We start from the raw sequence: 22,441 nt of genomic DNA, 5'->3' as shown, positions 1-22,441 counted from the left end.
CCGGGGGGCTTCTTCCATCTTCTCCCCTCTTCCGCTCTTGACTCGGCGAACCCCGGTTCTTCTGCAGCTCTCCGGTGCCTTCTTCTTCAGCGCTGGCTGCCTGCTATGTTTGTGTGTTAGCTCGATTTCAAACAGGCAGCCGGCGCGGTCTTCTGTGGCGTCAGGGTCTTCTGGTCTTCTCCCCTCTTCCGATGTTGCCTCGTCGCCTGTTGTCGCTGTAATGATGGAAGCGCGCCTTGCATCACATTTATATAGGCATCACCGTCCCATCATGCTCCGGTAGGTACCCACGTGGTGGGTGCACGTGGGTAGGCACCCACCACGTGGGTACCTGCCGGAGCATGATGGGACGGCGATGCCTATATAAATGTGATGCAAGGCGCGCTTCCATCATTACAGCGACAAGAGGCGACGAGGCAACATAGGAAGAACAGAAGACCAGAAGACCCTGACGTCACAGAAGACCGCGCCGGCTGCCTGTTTGAAATCGAGCTAACACACAAACATAGCAGGCAGCCAGCGCTGAAGAAGAAGGCACCGGAGAGCTGCAGAAGAACCGGGGTTCGCCGAGTCAAGAGCGGAAGAGGGGAGAAGATGGAAGAAGCCCCCCGGAGTCCGGAGAAGCCCCCCCGGAGAGCGGAACACCCCCGGAGAGCGGAGAAGACCCCCGGAGAGCGGAAGAAGAAGCCCCCCCTGGTAATTGAGCTAATAACGAAGACAGGGGGGGCGTCCGGAGCAGAATAATAAAATATTTTAAAAAGCCTTGTGTTGTGTGTTTATTAACTTTTACTTTTTGCCTACAGGTGAATGGATAGGGGTACGATGTACCCCATATCCATTCACTTAGGGTGGGGGGCCGGTATCTGGGGGCCCCCTTATTAAAGGGGACTCCCAGATTCCGATAAGCCTCCGCCCGCAGACCCCGACAACCAATGGCAAGGGTTGTCGGGAAGAGGTCCTGTCCTCATCAACATGGGGACAGGGTGCTCTGGGGTGGGGGGGCCCGCAGTGCGCCCCCCTGCCACAGAGCACCCAACCCCCCCATGTTGAGGGCATGCGGCCTGGCACGGCTCAGGAGGGGGGGGGGGCGCTCGCTCGTCCCCACTCCCTTCCTGGCTGGCCGGGTAGCGTGCTTTGGATACGGGTCTGGTATGGATTGTAGGGGGACCCCCTACGTCAATTTTGCGGCGGAGGGGGGTCTCCTTACAACCCATACCAGACCTAAGGGCCTGGTATGCTCCTGAGGGGGAACCCATGCCGTTTTTTTCATTGAAAATTGGCATGGAGTTCTCCCTCAGGAATGCATGCCGAGCGACGCTGTCATTTTTTTTTATAATTATTTGTTTTCCCGGCGCGTCTTTTTTTCACCCGTCGTAACTTTAGTGTCCCGTCGCAATCCACAAAGCCGCCCGGCGTCAATTACGTTCGCGCGATGCACGTCGGGAAAATGACGTCACACGCATGCGCAGTACGGCCGGCGCGGGAGCGCGCCTCATTTAAATTGTAAACGCCCCCCGGAGAGGAGGAACGCCTTACGACGGCGGCACTTAACTTACACTGCTTGAAATTTTTACGTAAGTGCTTTGAGGATCAGGCACTTAGGTAAAAACTTTAAGTCAGTGTAACTTAACTGCTGAAAGTTAAGTTACGCCGCCTGGCTGAGGATTTGGCCCTTAGTGTGCATCTTACATATGAAATTATCATCATATCCTAATATGAATTTTGAATCACTGCTGAATACCTCTATCTACATTATATTTATGGTGTCAATTAAACATGACATTAAATAAATAATAAAAATTAAACCTATTTCACTGCTACTTCAAAACAAATCCAAGCATGCTCTTTTTTAAAACTGAATTTTAATCATTCATTTCCAGTCCCTTTGACATTTAAAACTGCATGAAATGTGAAAATGACAACAATTCATATAAAAACTAAATGTGACAACTTCTAACACTGTATTGATTCACCTCTCAGGGTTTAGATGAAAAATTCCTTCCAACACATTTTCTGCTCTGGAAGCAGTCTAGAAACACCACCCTGTGGACAAAATCTACATTTATGTTTCAGTTCTTTTAATACATACTATCTATCCAAAATACAATTTCAGTTTAACTTGTTATCATGTTAATAAGACAATATATTTAAAATGATGTGGTTAGTACACATTTATGTTCTTAAATCAGATCATCTATAGAAAAAATTGGAAATTAGACTTATATAAAGTAAAGAGTTTGGTCTGAAACATTTTGTGTGTTTAGTTAGTTCTATCTGTTCAGAGCCTACAAGCATTAAAGTGGTTGTAAACCCTTACAACACACTTTCACCTACATGTAAGCCTAGATTGAGGCTTACCTTTAGGTGCTGTAATTATCTCTTACACCTACACGGTGTAGGAGATAATTACAATTCCCTGTATGAGAGTTTCTTCTGCGCATGCACTGACGTATTTGGTGCATGCGCACTGTAGAAAGCTCACACCGTGCTGTTCCGATTAAAGGTCATGCCGTGACTGGTGGCTTCCGCACACATGTGTGCGGGAGTGACATCACGTGACTCCGGCCATGACCCCGGAAGGAAAATGGACACTTCCAGCTGGTGAGGAAATAGGGGAAATCGCAGGCTTCGGCTCCAGGTAAGTGACACATAATGGGCTACTATGCAATGCATAGTAGCCCTTTATGCATTACCTTTGCAGATAAACATGGAGGAAGTAAAACCCACCAGGGTTTACTTCCTCTTTAATGTGCCAGCTTACTAAACCATGGGGAATATTTATTAACCACTTCAGCCCCGGAAGATTAGGCTGCTCAATGACCGGGCCATTTTTTCCGATACGGCACTGCATCGCTTTAACTGACAATTACGCAGTTTTTGTACCCAAACAAAATTTACGTCCTTTTTTCCTCACAAATAGAGCTTTCTTTTGGTGGTATTTGATAACCTCTGCAGTTTTAATTTTTTGCGCTATAAACAAAAAAAGAGTGACAATTTTGAAAAAAAAACACAATGGGCCGGATTCAGATACAATGGCGTATCTGTCCGGCCCGCGTAATGTATCTCCGTTACGCTACGCCGCTCTAACTTTGGGCGCAAGTTCTTTATTCCCGCGCTTTTGACGTATTATTTGAACGACGCATGCGCCGTCCGTAAAATATCCCAGTGTGCATTGCTCTAAATGACGTCGCAAGGACATCATTGCTTTCGACGTGAACGTAAATTACGACCAGCCGTATTCGCGAACAACTTACGCAGATGACGTTAAATTTCAAAACTCGGCGCGGGAACGACGGCCATACTTAACATTAGCTACCCCTCATATAGCAGGGGTAACTATACGCCGGAAAAAGCCGAACGCAAACTACATAAAAAAAAGCACCGGGCGGTCGTTCGTTTCTGAATCGGCGTAAATCCTCATTTGCATATTCCTCGCGTAAAAATACGGAAGCGCCACCTAGCGGCCAGCCTGGAATTGCAGCCTAAGATCCGACGGTGTAAGACACTTACACCTGTCAGATCTTAGGGATATCTATGCGTAACTGATTCTCTGAATCAGTCACATAGATACGACCAGGGGAACTCAGAGATACGACGGCGTATCAGGAGATACGCCGTTGTATCTCTTTCTGAATCTGGCCCAATATCTTTTACTTTTTGCTATAGTAAATATCCAATTAAAATAAAAAAAATGTCCTCAGTTTTTGGCCGATATGATTTCCTCGACATATTTTTGGTAAAAAATCGCAATAAGCATATATTGATTGGTTTGTGCAAAAGTTATAGCGAAAGTTATGGGTAACGTAATTTCGCGCTATGCACATCGGGAAAATGACGTCACGAGCACGCGCAGTACGGCCGGCGCGGGATCGCGCCTAATTTAAATGGGAATCGCCCCCATGAAAAGAGGAACGCCTTGCGCCGGCGGAATTTAAGTTACACAGCCCAAAATTTCTAGGTAAGTGCTTTGTGGATCGGGCACTTAGGTAGAAATTTTAAGGCAGTGTAACTTAAATGGGAAAAATTAAGTTACGCCGGATCTTTGTGGATTACCCCCAAAGACCCTGGAGCCCTAATGATACAGTTTTTTGAGTTTCTGGGGTTAAGCTGTAGCTGATACTAAACACAAATGCCATGTATTAACATCATAAATGTATATGGCATAAACGTAAAGAATGTGGGCTGAGATCAAATTATTCTGTTCATTGTCATGTGACCAATGTAAGATAACCATGGGATTACAGGCATCCTCTATAATTTAATATGTTAGGGGCAGTAGAGTAATTTAATGATTGTATATATGAGATGCCTGTCGGAACATTTGGGGTTAAAAGAATACATATAAAGATCGCACATAATACATGTTTCATAGTGCTCCATATACAGGGATATGATGAACTGAAGCACAGCCATTTGTCCCTGTTAGAGTTTAAACAAAGGTTCTCAGACATGAATAGACACTGTTTTTTAGGTTGTAAAGAGCCTGCCTGTGCTATCTCCCCAAATCATATCTCCTGGGGTTCGACACTTATAAGATAAGAGAATGAAAAGCCTGGCACGGCATGACACTAAACACAGTGTGGTCTCTGTGTTATGAAACTAAAGGGGCTATTCACAATCCCAGTGAAATTATATATCTTTAATAGTATTGTATCTATTGTATCTCTATAATGCCACAACAACAACATGTATATCAGTAATTCACATAATACTACTCGTTAATACATAGACACTACTGGGGTCCCAGGTATAAGATCCTAAAATAACTTCAAAGTATTAGACTGCCTTGATCACAGCCCGACATTAGTTTAAAGGAACTTTCCAAGGCATGTGTGTTGTTCATAAAACCTTATCTCAATCATAACTTTAGACGTTGCCAAGATGTCTGACAATTGTTTGACATACAGGACAATTTATGGGGGGGTTTTATAGGCCCAAGTTAGAGAGGTCATAAGTCATGATTAACTCTGCTTGACCTCATCATTAGGAATAATTCCTTACACGCTACTGCCCCCTACAGGTTAATATCGGCATTGGTTCAATATAGACTTATCAAAACATATTATTATGTGACATTGGCAGTCATGTGATAGTGATGTGACACACCCACTTCTTGGGACAGATAAAAAGGGATTACACCAGACAGGAAGGGAGGCTGATTGGAAGAAGCTTGATGGAAGAGAGATGGATGATCTCTGGAAGCTGCTCTGATCTCTGAAGGAAACTGGAAGACATGTAGCAAAGGTTCAAAGAGAGTCTTTCATTAGGACTCTCCCTTCTCAAGCAGAACTCTTAATTACTGGTAATGTATAATCTTGATTATTTACCTTTTTGGTAATTTGGAGATTTTCATATACACACACAACTAAAACCATGTAAATATACTTGGCAAATATAATTTGGGAGTTGGTTATGTCTACCTGCAGCATGAGATAATTGTATCCCAAATATTAAAGACATACGCATTACGTTCGTCTTTGAAAAGCTAAGTGCCAATGATGGTAAATTGGTTTTAGAGTGAGGGCGTATGTGAAGATATATCCTAGCCAAATTTAACAAAAGCTTGTGTACAACATAACAGTTGTTATGTACACATATTTAAGTAGCAGTAGCAAGAGATCTGTTTGTTATTGAGAAGAGATAATTCAATGTCAAGGTTATGTCACTAAAAGCTAAAAGGTTTTAAATACGCCAAGATGATTTAAATCTGAGAGCTATGAACGCCTTGTCATAATATTGTAAATAGTCTCTAAACATTCAACCATCGCTTATTTCTGATTATAGAAGCATATCAGTTAATTGTTGTAATACGAATTGTACCTGATTTTAGATTTTGCACTGTACCTTTAGTCAATAAATATATATATTTTAAATATTCATTTGTATTGCTTGTCCTCAAAATAGCACGGATAAAAGAATTTTAGATATCTTGTATTGTAGGAAAATTGTATTTCTCCCAAAGCACAGATATACATATTTTCATAATACAATAATATTTTATAGTTCAGAATAAATATTCTGACGGTATATGTAGGCTCTATGCCGAGATACGTCAATGGTTCTGACATGCCGAAGCAAGGCAACATATTAATGGTTTGCTGGACATGCTTTACAGCAAGATGCCTTTTCTACATAAAACTTAATTCAAAAAAACAAAACCAATGAAATTGATTAGAAAGAAATGATGATTCATTATAAGTCAATGATGATTTCCATAGTCATTATTCTATCAGCAGTTTGTCACGGTAATGACACTGCCAATGATAGCACATTTGCTGTGTCAGGAGAGAATTTAAAATATCTAGAATGTAACATGAACACTTATTTTCTAAAAACAACCCTGCCAATCCAGAGTGGCATGCTAAAAATAAATTCTAAAAATATTTTCAGCAAAATAAGAAAATGTCTAGAAAACACTTCTAAATAAAGCCCAAGTCCCCAGTTGCAGTTAATTGTATATATACTGGTATTATATTATTCTGTGCTAAATATAGTGGGCTAGATTTAGTAAGGGCAGCGTATCCTTGTGCGGGCGTAGCGTATGTTATTTACGCTACGCCTCCGCAACTTAGACGGGCAAGTGCATTATTCACAAAGCACTTGCTCCGTAAGTTGCGGTGGCGTAGCGTAAATGGGCCGGCGTAAGCCCGCCTAATTCAAATGTGGAAGGGGGGGGGGGCATGTTTTATGTTAATGTATGATGACCTGACGTGATTGAAGTTTTTTACAAACGGCGCATGCACCATCCGTGTACATATCCCAGTGTGCATTGCTCCCAAGTACGCCGCAACAACGTATTGGTTTCGACGTGAACGTAAATTACGTCCAGCCCTATTCGCGAACGACTTACGTAAACAACGTAAACAATTCAAAAATCGAAGCGGGAACGACGTCCATACTTAACATTGCGTGCGCCTCATAGAAGCAGGAGCAACGTTATGCCGAAAAAGCCTTACGCAAACGATGTAAAAAAATACCGCTGGGCGCACGTACGTTTGTGAATCGGCGTATCTAGGTCATTTGCATATTCTACGCCGAAAACTACGGAAGCGCCACCTAGTGGCCAGCGTAAATATGCACCCTAAGATACGACGGCGTAAGAGACTTATGCCGCTCGTATCTTAGCCTAATTTAAGCGTATCTGGTTTCCAGAATACGCTTAAATTTACGACGGTGTAAATTCAGAGTTACGATGGCGTATCGACTGATACGCCGGAGTAACTCTTACTGAATCTAGCCCAGTATGTATGGGGGGCATGGCCAAGCTGGAGACCTGAACGGACGTGTGTGATCGGGGCTCAGCTTTTACCTGCATCTTTTATCCTTTAAAACTTGGGATTTTTCTACAAGAGGCTCCTGATATACCCTTGGAGCAATCCTGGGGCATGAGAAGGGGGAAATCCGGCTCCGGAAGATGTGGCGCCTCTGCCCCTAAGGCTTCTCTGCAAGCACAGAAGAAGGCAGCCACGTGTAACTCCAACATGGTAACGTAAACTGCCCGGTCGGAGCCGGCTACCCTGGAGGAGGACCACTGCACAGCTCTCATGCAGGCTATTACCAGCTGCAAGACTACCTTAATGAAGAAAATAGACCTGCTGCAGATTGATTTTGGTCTAATGTGGAGAGATATGGACAGATTCCGGGAGCGGCTGGGTGAGGCGGAGAGGCGGGTGGGCGATTCAGGGGATGCCATTCAAGACCAGAGAGCATCCATCCACACCCTGCAGGTGAAGGTGAAAGCGCTGGAATCCCGAGCCGAGGACAGTGAGAACCCGAAGCAGGAGGAACAATTTGAGAATGGTCGGCCTACCGGAGGGAGCGGAGGGTCAGGACACCACTGCCTTTATGGAGCAGCTCCTCCGTGACCTCCTTCCCGGTGCTCGATTCTCCCCTCATTGCGTTGTGGAAAGAGCCCACAGGATGCCAGCTGCGAGGGGACCCCAGGGCTCTCCGCCTCACACTTTTATATTTCGGCTTCTAAACTTCCAAGACAGTAACCTTGTTCTGTGGGAGGCGAGGAAGCTTGATGAGCTCCGGTATTAGAACACCAGGCTCATGCTGTTCCCGGATTACCTTGTTGAAACGCAGAGGCTCCGCCGAACCTTCGACCATGTGAAAGCCCAACTCCGCACGAAGGGGATGAAGTATAGCATGCTTTTCCCTGCACGTCTCCGTGTGGTGGACGGGGAATCCACCAAATATTTCACCTCCCCAGAGGATGCCTTGCACTGGCTGGATACTCTACCCGGAGCGAGGTAACTGCTTTCATATGCTTCTTTCGCAATGATCCTACTGGCATTCCCTGACGGCATACCGGTCCCTGTTGGAAACCTACTGTCACCCCTCTGAGACCTGTTGTTTTTTCCCCCTTTTGTTTTTTATTTTATTTTATTTTTGGCACGAGACATTTATTGTCTGCTTGTCTCACTGCTCCCATAGGAGATTTTCCTAATTTGAGTGGGAGATATTTAGTTTTGTTGGGGAAACAGGCACTCCAAGTTTTCTTCTTTTGCAAATGGATGTGCGGGGTGGGGGGGGGGTTAGGGGTTTAGTTATATGTGTTTTGCTTTTTCTTTTTTCTATGTTTCTGTTCAAGTATGCAGACTGCAATCGTACATCCTATCTGCTGATGCGGGATATATCTAGGCCTTGGTTGGGTGGCGGGTTGGTGGATGGGGAGTTTGTGTTACTGAGGTGTTGGACCTGAAACCTCTCCCTCTGGGTCTGGAGATGGGTCCTGCTCATTAATTTGCATTTACCTACTTTATGGCCCCCATACGATTGATCTCCTGGAATGTCAGGGGACTTGGTGATAAAATCAAGAGCTCCCTAGAGCTCCCTAGTAATGGTGTTTCTTAAAGAGCACAACCCCCATATATGCGTTTTACAGGAAACCCACTGGGTGGGTGGGAAAATTTTGAGCCTTAAAAAGCCGCGGGTGGGACGTTATTACTACGCTACTTACTCAGGTTATGCCAGAGGAGTGAGTGTCCTGATACACAGGTCTCTGGCCTTCAAACTTCTTGATGTTCAAACTGACCCAGAGGGAAGGTATGTGGTAATACATGCAATTGCAGATACTCTTGAAATGCTGATTGTTGGAATTTACATACCTCCGCCTACCACTGTCTCTATGTTAAACGCCCTGGTCCCCATTCTGTCTACCTATACAACAGATAACATTCTTATAGCGGGGGATTTCAACACGCTTCCGAGTCCTGTCCTGGATAAACTGACACCTGGCACTGTCGCGGACTCCCCCCTGTCCAGGTGGGAATTCGTATATGGCTTGACAGATGTCTAGAGGTGGAGGCACCCTGCGGACCGTGCTTTCACCTGTCACTCAGGCTCTTATCGCACCCTGTCATGGATAGATATGATCTATGCCAGTGGAGGGCTTCTGCCGTGATTGACTGAGGTAAAGATCCTCCCTAGAGGTATCTCGGACCATGCCCCTATGCTCTGCTGCCTTCGGGCGTCCACCCCACCCTCTGGTAGGGTGTGGCGGCTCTCTCGATGTTGGATTTCTGACCCTACCATCGATTTTGAGATTGCTAAACTTACTGCAGAATTTTGGCATTTAAATGAACGTATGGCATCTTCGGAGGTAACCTGGGATGCCTTCAAGGCCTATGTAAGGGGTTGCTACCAGTCCTCTATCTCTGCAGCCCGATGGGCGAGGGCTGTTACTATAGAAGAGGCTGAGAGTAGGGCGAGTTCTCTGGAATCTCAGTATGTCCTCTCAAAGAACCCAGTTACATGCCTGGACATGCAGGCGGTTTACCGTGAGGTGGTCCTCCTGCGAGTATCTAAGGTAAAAAAAAACAATTGCCACAGATGCAGCGCATTTCTGAACAGGGAGAGAGGTCTGGACGTCTCCTGGCCTGGCTGGCGAAAGAACAGAAACCAGTTACGAGTTTAGCCCGCATCAGAGATGACCTTGGGGTGGTGGTGACTGATCCGCAGGCCATTAATGACCGCTTTGCCTCTTACTACGAATCCCTGTACGCGTCCAGGGCGGGGTATTCGGTGGAGGAATTGGGGGACTATCTAGATCAAATTACCTTTCCCAGACTAACTGACGCAGCTAGAGATAGCTTAGATAGTCCGATAACTCTTAAGGAAGTGCAACAGGCGATATGTGCCCTCCACGCCTAGACTGCACGACATGATGGCTAAGGCTCTAAGGGGAGGTGCTCTTCCTCCCTCCATGGCGGAGGCCATCATCGTTGTGATTCCCAAACCAGATAAGGATACTGAATTATGTACGTCCTACAGACCTATATCCCTACTCAATGTCGACGTCAAGATACTTACTAAGGTACTGGCAGGTAGGGTGAGTGGAGACTGCATACGGTTCTGGCGCCTATGGATTGTCTCACTCCATGGGATGTGGTGGCCTCCCTTGATGCTGAAAAGGCATTTGATTTGGTGGAGTGGGACTATCTATGGGAGGTCCTGCGCCGGTTCGGCTTCGGGCCCAATTTTATCTCGTGGGTCCAGGCCCTGTACAGTTCTCCGAGGGCTAGAGTCCGGATGGGGTCAACCCTATGATTGTACTGCTGTTCTCTTTTTCTGTTTTGTCTAAATACTTGAATAAACTTTTTTGTTAAAAAAAAATATAGTATATATAAATCTATAAAGGATTGTCCTAACTAGAGATGGGCTGAACACTCTCCTAATTGATTTGCATCAGAACTCCCGAACAGAGAAAAAGGTCTGACCCAAATGGTAAACCCTATTAAAGTCTATGGAACCTGAACTTGAAAAATCAAAAAAGTCCCCATTTTGAATGCTTATATGCAAGCAATTTGCCATACAAAGGGTATGGGGGTCCGGGTACTGCCCTGAGGGACATGTATCAATGCAAAAAATGTTTTTTAAAAAGATAATTTTTAAAGGAGCAGTGATTTTAATAAAGCTTAAAGTGCAACAATAAAAATGAAAAAAATCCTAAATATAGTGCCTGGGGGGTCCCCTTAGTCTGCCTGTACCATGGATAGAACCTACTGCAGCAAAACTGACATTCTAAAGAAAGAAAAAACAAATAAAATTACATTTAAATTTCCTGGAAAAACAATGCTATTTCTGGCAATACAAAAATGTTAAAAAAATACGGCATGGGGGTCCCCTACCCTTCAGGCCTGGTATGGATTTTAAGGGGAACCCCACGCCATTATTTTTAAAAAACGACATAGGATCACCCCCATAATCCATAATGACCCTTATCTGAGCATGCAGCTTGGCAGGAAAGTGGGGCGTTAGAGGGAGCGGCCCTGCTCCTCCTTAACCATACCAGGCCACATGCTCTTAACATGTGGAGGGGTGGGTGCTTTGGGGCAGGAGGTGTTCTCTTCCCCAACCCTAGGCTGTGGTGGTTTGTGGGAGGGGGATTATCGGAATCTGGAAGCCCCCTTTAAGAAGGGACCCAGGACCCAACCCCCTATGTGAATGAGTACGGGGTACATAGTACCCCTACCCATTCACCAAAAAAGTGTCAAAAAGTAATAAAAACTAAGAGATAGTTTTTGACAATTCCTTTATTATAAATAAAAAAACATCCCCCAACATAAAAAAATGTCCCCCAACAGAGATACATCATCAATGACGATGCCACCTCCACCGCCGGACACAAAAAAGAAAACCAAAATGCTCCACTGTCAACTAAGACAAATCGCTGAATGCCTGGCTTGCCATTTGACAGTTCTTATATAGGTAAGGGCGGGTCATCTGGTGATGCCGCTTGGTGGCACTTCCCCCTTGTGATGTCACCGACCCAGAATTCAGTGGTCAGTGATGTCACAAGGGGGGTTCCCGCCAGGTGGCTCCTCCCCTTACATATCTAAGAACTCTCAAATGGCCAGCCAGGCATTCAGCAATTTGCTTTATTTAACAGCGGAGCATTTTTTTCTTTTCCAGGTCTGGTGGTGAGGCGGCATCATGATTAACAATGGATCTATGGCTACCTGCCCCAAAGCACCCACCCATGTTGAGGGCATGTGGTCTGGCATGGTTCAGGGGGGGAGCACGCTGGCCCCCCCTTCCTGGTCTGCCAGACTGCATGCTTGGATAAGAGTCTGGTATGGATTGTGGGGGGGGCCCACAGTGTTTTTTTCACTTTTTTTTTGTTTGTGTTAATGTTTTTTTTTATCAAGCTGTCAGAGGGGATTCCCATTTACAGCGGATGACTCATCGGTTGTTAAGGACACCATGGCTGGCTTCTCTGCCCCTTTCCTTAACAACCAGCTATTCCCTGTGCACTGATTGGGCAATGCTCAGTGCGTTGCAGAGCGTCCAGCGAGACGAAAAACCGCCAAACGACCTGTAAATTCAGGTGTTGGCCAAATTAGGCCAACAGGCGATGTTCAGGCCAAACTTTTGCTCGCCCTGAACTGTTCGCCCAAGTCCTAGCAGATGTATAGATATCTCTAAAGACATACCGTATTTTCCGGCGTATAAGACGACCCGGCGTATAAGACGACCCCCTATTTTTCCAGTGAAAACGTGGGTTTTGGACTATATTCGCCGTATAAGACTACCCCCTTCCGAGACAACACCATTTAAAAAAAAAAAATCAGAAACATAAAAAAAAACATCAGATTTGATTTAAACATGGTAATTTTAATGAAAACTGTTGACTTTCTGGTACTTAAAATCACCAAAACACATCAAACTTAACAGATTTTATTTAAACACAGTAATTTCAATGAAAACGGTTGACTTTCTGGTACTTAAAATCCTTCAAAATCCTCTTCATGTTCATCCTCTGACATCAGAAGTTCATCAATGACATCTTGTGTTTCATTTGTAAGACAGTCATCATATGGATCTAGTTTCACATCAGATGGTGTGGATTCAGTGTCGGCTTCCCCTTCATCTTGCCACAAGTACTCGTCCTCCATACCATCCAATGAATTTGATATGCCACACTTTTTGAAAGACTTTATTACTTTTTCTGCATCAATATCATTCCAGGCTTTTATGACAAAGTTGCACAAAACATCCAACTGTGGAGCATGCATGTTTCCTCCTTTTGTGAATGTCTTTTCACCACTAACCATCCACTCATTCCACTGCTCTCGAATGCGATCCTTAAATGGCTTGTTTAGGCACACATCCAGTGGCTGTACCAACGATGTCAATCCTCCAGGAATAACCGCTGTATCTGTGTTCATTCTTCTCAGCCTTTCCTTTGTGCTGGGAGTTAAATGAGCCCTGAACATATCCCACACCAGTAGGCTACGTTCTTTACGAAGTCCACCTGGTCGCCTACTCCAAACATTTTCAAGCCATAGCTTTACCCCTTCTTCATCCATCCAGCCTTTTTCATTCACATGCACAAAAACTCCAACAGGGAACTTGATTTTTGGCATTGTTTTTCTTTTGAAGATAACCATGGGTCTTAGTTTGGCACCATCAGCTGTACATGCAAGTACCACTGTAAAACTGGACTTCTCATGTCCTGCTGTTTTGATTAACACGTTTTTTGCACCTTTTGAATTTACGGTTTTATTTCCAACCATATCAAAATTCATTGGAGTTTCATCCATATTTCCGATCTGACTTAACGCATAGCTGTGTTTCTTGCGCTGTTCTATTACATAGCGATGGAAATTATTTACTTTGCAGTCGAGATCTGCTGGTAATTTTTGTGCAATTTTGGTCTTTTGCCTCAGTACCAGATCATGCCTTTCCAAGAACCTAGTACACCAGGATACAGTGGCCTTAAATCCTTTGCTGTGATCTGGGTGAGATTTGGCCCACTGAAGTGCAGAAATCCGTATGCTGTTTCGGGTCACTACATAACCATTGCGGCGATGCTCATGCACCATGTCTGCTACATGCTTCTCCAGTTCTGGCCAATGTGGGGTGCCTCTTCTTAATGCACACTTAGCCCTTGGCATACTCTTTAATGCATCTTCCTTTGCTTTCCAGTCTCGGACCATCTTTTTCGTTACGCCATATTGTCTTTCTAGCAGCGCAGTTATTAGTTTCCTTCGCAAAGTTTACAACTTTGAGCTTAAAACTGGCTTCATGTTTCCTTCTCCTTGCTGGAGCCATGCTGGGGCCCTGTCAATTAGCCATTTCTGAAATCTGTCAGGTAGTACGGTATCACTTTTTTTAAATCAAAAAGGAAACTGGTGAACTACAAGTCCCAAAGATCCCACAATTGGTAGGCAGCAACAATAAATCCTCTCCTCCAAAGCACCATAAATCATACCGGTATTTTATATGAAGGGGAAATCTGGAGCTGGATGTGCAGTACGGGTTGTATATGATGCTTTGTAATACCATATACAGTAGCGCCAGGTACACACAGCATATGATGCTTTGTAATACTAATTTTAGTAGGTACAGTAATATATGATGCTTTTTTTCCAGGTACGGTACTGTAAACTTCAGGTGTACTAGGGCTTTAAAATCTGAATAATTAGCTGGCAGAATAATCTAGTATACCATATCATTAATTGTAAATTGTAGTACTGGATGTTTACAATTTATTTTCTTTATCAGGAAATACCTTGGCTGAATAATTAGCTAAGCTAATATTTTAGCTGATTAATTGGCTGGCAGAAATCAATCTTTGACGTGTCATTCATTAATTGTATACTGGACCTTTAAAATTTACATTCAAGTCCGTTATAGTGCAGAATACAGTGTGCACTGCTGAGCCAATCACGGCAGGCAATGCATCTGACTACCTTGTTGATGGATGCAAAGCCTGATTGGCAGAGGCTGTGACATCATCAGCCTGCGCTGCACCAATCCGAGCAGGCTTTAGTCAGCAGCAGAGTGCAACAGAGCGTGGGATTGGCTGAGCGGCATGCACTGTATTACATTGCACGTGCGGCACCCGATGGGGACATCTTCACTACGGAGGAGCAGGCTGGGGTTTAGGCATGGATTTAACGGCGTCTTCACGCCGTAACGAGCACCGCGGCATCTCCTCTGCAACCTGGCTGCCTCCATAACAGGTACTGAGCACCCGGCGCAAGTCAAATTAACAGTTCGGCCTCTGCACCCGGCGTATAAGACGACCCCCCTCTCTTGGCTGAATAATATGGGTGTAGAAAGTAGTCTTATACGCCGGAAAATACGGTAAGTATGATATAGCACTAAATATATAGATGTTTTTCATTTAATGTCCATGCACTTTATCTTCATATTTATTTATCACATATTTTTTCACTAAGGTTTGATTGCTTATTTTAGTACTGCATATATTTTTAGCCTAGCTAACATGTACTGAAAATTGATGAAGAATAATATAATGGGCAAATTGTACATTAAAAAAATCACAAAACTTTATATTAATAGTACTCTTTGCAAATTTGTGACTGATGAGGGGTTAAAGCTAAACTTTATCAAGGGGAAACTTTATTGAGAACATACAAACGGGTAAAGGGGGTAAGGTACACATAACCCCTGAAAGCGCGAGCGTATTCCAAGAATATTATGGGAAGTTGTATTTGATAACCCAAAGCGACCCCCTAGATGAAGTGATGAAGAGATCAGAATTTTTTTATTTTTTTTTTAAGTAAAACATGTTTTAAAACAATACCTGTAGATACATTTAGTTCTTTAGAAGGCCCCATAATGGAATTGGAAATAATTAAAAATCTAAAGGAGTCCCCTACAGGGAAAAGCTCAGATCCTGATGGGCTAACGACCGCATATTATAGGAAGTTTAGAGACATCCTGGTCCCGAGAATGTGTTCTTATATGAACGGTATCGGCACTAATTGGGAAATCCGCCGTGAGGCATTGGAGGCTGCGATTATGATAATTCCCAAGGTAGGCAAAGATCCCTCTTTGTGCTCCAGCTATAGACCGATTTCTCTACTAAATGCGGACGTGAAGTTGTTCGCTAAAATTTTACCTGGTAGAATGAAGACAATCATGAAGGATCTGGTACATACTGATCAAATGGGTTTTATCCCAGGCAGGGAAAGTAGGGATAAAAGCATCAGAACACTCCTACTGATACAGAAAATAAAAGCTAGTAAGTCCCCAGGTCTACATCTGTCTATAGACGCTGAAAAAGCATTTGACAGAGTAGATTAGGGACTTCTTCAGAACACCTTAGAGTTCTATGGGGTGGGACCTAAGATGCTGGGGTGGATAAATGCTCTTTACAATCACCCAACTGCCAGAGTTAAGGTAACCACTTAAGGACCCCTTCATGCCGATATACATTGGCAGAATGGCACGGCTGGGCACATCCACGTACCTGTACGTGGCTCTTTAAGCCTAGCCATGGGGTTGCACGCATGCGCCGCCGGCGCCTGCACACAACCCGGTCCACAGTGAAGAAAGGGAAGCTGTGTTTACACACACTTCAACGGCGATCGGGTCCACGAGTCCCGCGGCCACGGTCACGGAGCTTCGGACTGGGTTGTGTGCACGCGCCGGCGGCACACAAGCGCAACCCCGTGGCAAGGCTTAACGAGCCACGTACAGGTATGTGGATGTGCCCAGCTGTGCCATTCTGCCAATGTATATCGGCGTGAAGGGGTCCTTAAGTGGTTAAAGCTAAACTTTATCAAGGGGAAACTTTATTGAGAACATACAAACGGGTAAAGGGGGTAAGGTACACATAACCCCTGAAAGCGCGAGCGTATTCCAAGAATATTATGGGAAGTTGTATTTGATAACCCAAAGCGACCCCCTAGATGAAGTGATGAAGAGATCAGAATTTTTTTATTTTTTTTTTAAGTAAAACATGTTTTAAAACAATACCTGTAGATACATTTAGTTCTTTAGAAGGCCCCATAATGGAATTGGAAATAATTAAAAATCTAAAGGAGTCCCCTACAGGGAAAAGCTCAGATCCTGATGGGCTAACGACCGCATATTATAGGAAGTTTAGAGACATCCTGGTCCCGAGAATGTGTTCTTATATGAACGGTATCGGCACTAATTGGGAAATCCGCCGTGAGGCATTGGAGGCTGCGATTATGATAATTCCCAAGGTAGGCAAAGATCCCTCTTTGTGCTCCAGCTATAGACCGATTTCTCTACTAAATGCGGACGTGAAGTTGTTCGCTAAAATTTTACCTGGTAGAATGAAGACAATCATGAAGGATCTGGTACATACTGATCAAATGGGTTTTATCCCAGGCAGGGAAAGTAGGGATAAAAGCATCAGAACACTCCTACTGATACAGAAAATAAAAGCTAGTAAGTCCCCAGGTCTACGTCTGTCTATAGACGCTGAAAAAGCATTTGACAGAGTAGATTAGGGACTTCTTCAGAACACCTTAGAGTTCTATGGGGTGGGACCTAAGATGCTGGGGTGGATAAATGCTCTTTACAATCACCCAACTGCCAGAGTTAAGGTAACCACTTAAGGACCCCTTCATGCCGATATACATTGGCAGAATGGCACGGCTGGGCACATCCACGTACCTGTACGTGGCTCTTTAAGCCTAGCCATGGGGTTGCACGCATGCGCCGCCGGCGCCTGCACACAACCCGGTCCACAGTGAAGAAAGGGAAGCTGTGTTTACACACACTTCAACGGCGATCGGGTCCGCGAGTCCCGCGGCCACGGTCACGGAGCTTCGGACTGGGTTGTGTGCACGCGCCGGCGGCACACAAGCGCAACCCCGTGGCAAGGCTTAACGAGCCACGTACAGGTATGTGGATGTGCCCAGCTGTGCCATTCTGCCAATGTATATCGGCGTGAAGGGGTCCTTAAGTGGTTAAACATTATATGAGAACCTTCCCCATATCCTAAACGCAGCGAAGTGTTTGATCCCCAGACAGTGGAAGGATCCTAAGAGCCCAACAGTGAGGAACTGGCTCTGTAAAATAAATGATATCTATTACACTGAACAGCTTATTAAAATGGCAGGTATGGGTTAAATATTAGCTATCACAAAGATATGTAGATATGATGGCATTAGAGTGGGAAGGGCAATAAGCAATAAGCAAATGGAGACACGATGCGGGATGGATGTTCGGAGAGAGGGGGGTGGGTTGGGGGGGAGTGGCTTGGGGGGTGGGTTAGGGTGTAGGTATTTGTAATAATTGGAAATTTAAATACCTTTTGTATTTTTGAATTTATATCCTAGGGCTGGAATAGGCTCTTTATATCTATGCATATGCATGTAACAAGCAAAGCTTTGAAGCCATTTCCTACTATGATGTGAACTAAGATGGAGACAGCGAATGAACGCAAAATTGATTAAGGGGGGGGGGGGGAAAGCTAAACTTTACCCTTACATTTGTCTTACATAGTTGCATTGAAACGCTTACTCTGATTTACTGCACACTATAAGCTTCTGCATCAAAAACTGCAGCAAGTCTGATACAGCCCACCTTATTTAGGGACTGGAGGACCTCCAACATCATATAGCACTCTCCTCCCCAGTCTGGCAGTCCCTGGTCTGCCCCTTTTATTCTGAATGTGATATGAATGATTGTGAATTCAAAACAAAATTAAGCCCCTTCAAGGTTCAGTCACGAAAGGTAGAGCAGGGTCCACTTTCTTTACTGCTCAGATTTAGGCAAAGAGAAATGTTCTGATTTTAACATAATTTTATATGCCCAGGGAATGGGGATGTCTGTGTATAAATAAAGTTCCAACTACATGGTGAGTTATTGCTGTCATATGAGTAAAAGGACTGATCCTTATATTTAATAAAATTCTCCCAAAGATTCACCAATAAATATGATACCTCTACTGTACTTTAGACAATAAAATTACATTTCATTCAGTAACATTGATTTTGCAATATTATCCAATCAGCTGCCCACATAATAAATAGAGCTAATGCATGCAGGCAGAAACTGATCAGTGAATCTTGTTTAATCTCTCTTGTGAAAATGCCTATTAATTATTCACTGACTCCTTGAGAAAATACTTTCCATATAGTTTTCATTTCAACGCTCATTTTATTATTATATTGTATGTTCAAAGATAAATTATAAACACCTTTTTTTCAATAAACCACAAATACTTTCCATATAGTTTTCATTTCAACGCTCATTTTATTATTATATTGTATGTTCAAAGATAAATTATAAACACCTTTTTTTCAATAAACCACAAATACTTTCCATATAGTTTTCATTTCAACGCTCATTTTATTATTATATTGTATGTTCAAAGATAAATTATAAACACCTTTTTTTCAATAAACCACAAAAAAAACAAAAAAACACTAGAATAAAACAATTTAACAAACTGATCCCACATGCCTAGATTTTGTTAACATATAATAAAAATATTGAAATATGTGGAGAATTTAAGGGCGACAGAAAGCAGAAATTTACTCCTAGGGCTTGGATTACTAAAGGGGTAGAACATGCTCATTTAAAAAAGTAAATCCGTGTTCATGTGACATATACAATCATTTCCAGTGGAATATAAAAAAGAGGATTTTTATAGCACATTGTTGGATGATTGAAATGAAATCAGCTTTAATTTATTTACTTCCTAGATGAGCATTCCTGTAATGCTGTATATGCAATATGGCAGTTTGCTCTGTATGTTGTATATGGGGCTGCAAAGCTATAGACCAGTCAGGGTTCCCATGCTCACCCATGTCCACAGTCAAGAGTGCCTACAATGGGCACATGCGCATCATATCTGGACCATGGAGCAATGGAAGAGGTAGCCTAGACAGATGAATCGTGTTTTTATTTACATCATGTGGATTGATGGTTGCGTGTGAGTTTGTTCCCTGGGGAACCAGAATGCAGTATGGGAAGAGGGTAAGCTGGTGGAGACACTGTGATTATTTGGGACATTTTCTGCTGGGAAACCTTGGTCCTAATATTTATGTGGATGCTACTTGACATGTACCACCTACCTAAACATTGCTGGTGACCAAGTACACCCCTTCATGGATAGGGTTGCCCTGCCACACTGCAAATATGGTTCAAGAATGGTTTGAGAAACATGAGTTTGAGGTGTTGACTTGCCTCCACATTATCCAGATCTCAATCCAATCAAGCATCTGTGGGATGTGCTGGTAAAAAAAAAAGTCTGATCCGTGGAGGTGTGTCCACACCTCTTGATATCCCTGGGACCTGCACACCCCAAATTTAAAATAAGAGACTGCACTCTGTCTTAAATTGTCTTATATTTTTAGATAAGTACTGCCTATGGCAGTCAAATAAAACTTTCACTATTTTCTACAACCTTAGTATTCATTGTGTTCATACTCTACCAAGGCACAATTAAAGTCCCACCCTACCTTACCTCTTTTTGAAACCCATTTACATAAAACTAAAGTTAGTTCTGAATTAGCAGTATTCCCCTAATGCATTTTTCAAAACAGACAGCAAATGTACCTTTTTAGTTTTTGCCTTTTTACCAACCAGCAGGCTGTCACAAATGGAGGAAGTGAGAGAGAGCCCTCAGGATCATTCAGCTCACAGATAAAAAGGTTTGTGGACATTTGAGACTAATTAGAGCAGTCTGGCTTGTCTCCACATTATCCAGATCTCAATCCAATCAAGCATCTGTGGGATGTGCTGGTAAAAAAAAAAAGTCTGATCCGTGGAGGTGTGTCCACACCTCTTGATATCCCTGGGACCTGCACACCCCAAATTTAAAATAAGAGACTGCACTCTGTCTTAAATTGTCTTATATTTTTAGATAAGTACTGCCTATGGCAGTCAAATAAAACTTTCTCTATTTTCTACAACCTTAGTATTCACTGTGTTCATACTCTACCAAGGCACAATTAAAGTCCCACCCTACCTTACCTCTTTTCGAAATCCATTTACATAAAACTAAAGTTAGTTCTGTGAAGAAAAAAACCTAATTTGGTGTGCATCAAGCGTAAGGTGATAATACGGATGCACCGGTATTAAATGTGCCACCGCCCCGATATTGTAGAATTGAACTAAGGACTAGTGAGTTGGGCTTTGAAGGCACACGATACAGAAGTTGTAGAAAACTAGAAAAATGTATTATAAATATAGAAATATCATAGAAACCGTTATAAATAAAAAATCACAAAGTGAAGTTCAATTAACAACTGGTTTACCACACACGGTTCACATACATTGTATAGTTCTAACATAAAAAGCTTAAAATAAAAAGCATAATTATAAAAAACGTTATATCACAAGTGACCGGATGGTTGTCCAGAGGACTAGGAGGATTTGCTCGACATGTTGCGCGCTTATGGAATTAGCGCTTCCTCAGGAGCATAGATATTTCATTCTAATAAAACATATACAAGAAACAGCATCAGTCTACAGGTATATGTAAATCACAAAACAGAAAAACATTACATTTTAAGAAATTTTAAGAAAAACAATAAAAATATGTTACAACAGAAGTACATATAGATGTCCACCCATGCTGCAGAAATTGCATGGTGGACAGCCAGATAAAGGACTATAAACATGTTATCTCAATGCAGCAATGCGCAACGAAGCACGCAGAGAGAGAGCCCTCCCCCTGAGACTTCCATATAAAAGGGGGGAATTCCATAAAAGGAAGAAAAAAGAAAAGAAAAAGAGAAAGAAAAGAAAGAAAACAAGAAAGGGGGGAAAAAAGGGGAGGGGGGGGGGGGAAAAAGGTCATATCATGTGGGGGTTCTTATATTGAGGATATGTGCATAAGCTATAAAAATGCGTGATAGAACAATCAGGAAAGTCCTATGAAGGTTGAAAATAACTTACAAGGGGTATCCCGCGTTGGTGGTAATCAACGAACGGTCTTTTATTGGCCTATCACTGGTTGTAATTCACAAGGAAATTGTTTCAACCAGATAGGAGAATATAATCTGTGGATGGTATTGTGAAGGTATAAATCATAATTTTCAGTATACCAATATCAAAAATAATTTCATAAAAACATAATCAGGAGTTTCAGATTTGTAGAAACGGGAGGAGGGGGGGGAGGTAGGGGGGGGGGGGGAAAAAGCGACTTACCATAAAGAAAAAGCAGAACTCAATTGCATGCGGTGGTATGGCAGTTGATTGCTGGTAAGCAACGAACAATGAATCTGATCCAGGTATATGTTCACACACCCAGCTAGTGCATACAGTGTATTAATCGGACATAGAAAAAACAGATAGGTAAATCTGTCTAAATAACCGCCTACCTAACTGACCTTAGTCCATGGGTATGGAAAGGATAATAGGCAAAGGCGTTAAAGTCCTAAAGGATACAAAACAAATATGTATAAAATACAATAAGACTGGGGTAAAAAAAAGGGGTTAAGGTGGTAAATATAGAAACTACAAATCTGTAGCAAAGCATTAGCCCACAGCTTGTAGATATCCTAGGAAATCGTCTTACCTTAGTGTTGCAGTATATTGTATACAATATACTGCAACACTAAGGTAAGACGATTTCCTAGGATATCTACAAGCTGTGGGCTAATGCTTTGCTACAGATTTGTAGTTTCTATATTTACCACCTTAACCCCTTTTTTTACCCCAGTCTTATTGTATTTTATACATATTTGTT

This window comes from Rana temporaria, chromosome 1 (genome assembly GCF_905171775.1).
Source record: "Rana temporaria chromosome 1, aRanTem1.1, whole genome shotgun sequence".
Lineage (NCBI taxonomy): Eukaryota > Metazoa > Chordata > Amphibia > Anura > Ranidae > Rana > Rana temporaria.
This window is presented reverse-complemented; position numbering follows the sequence as displayed.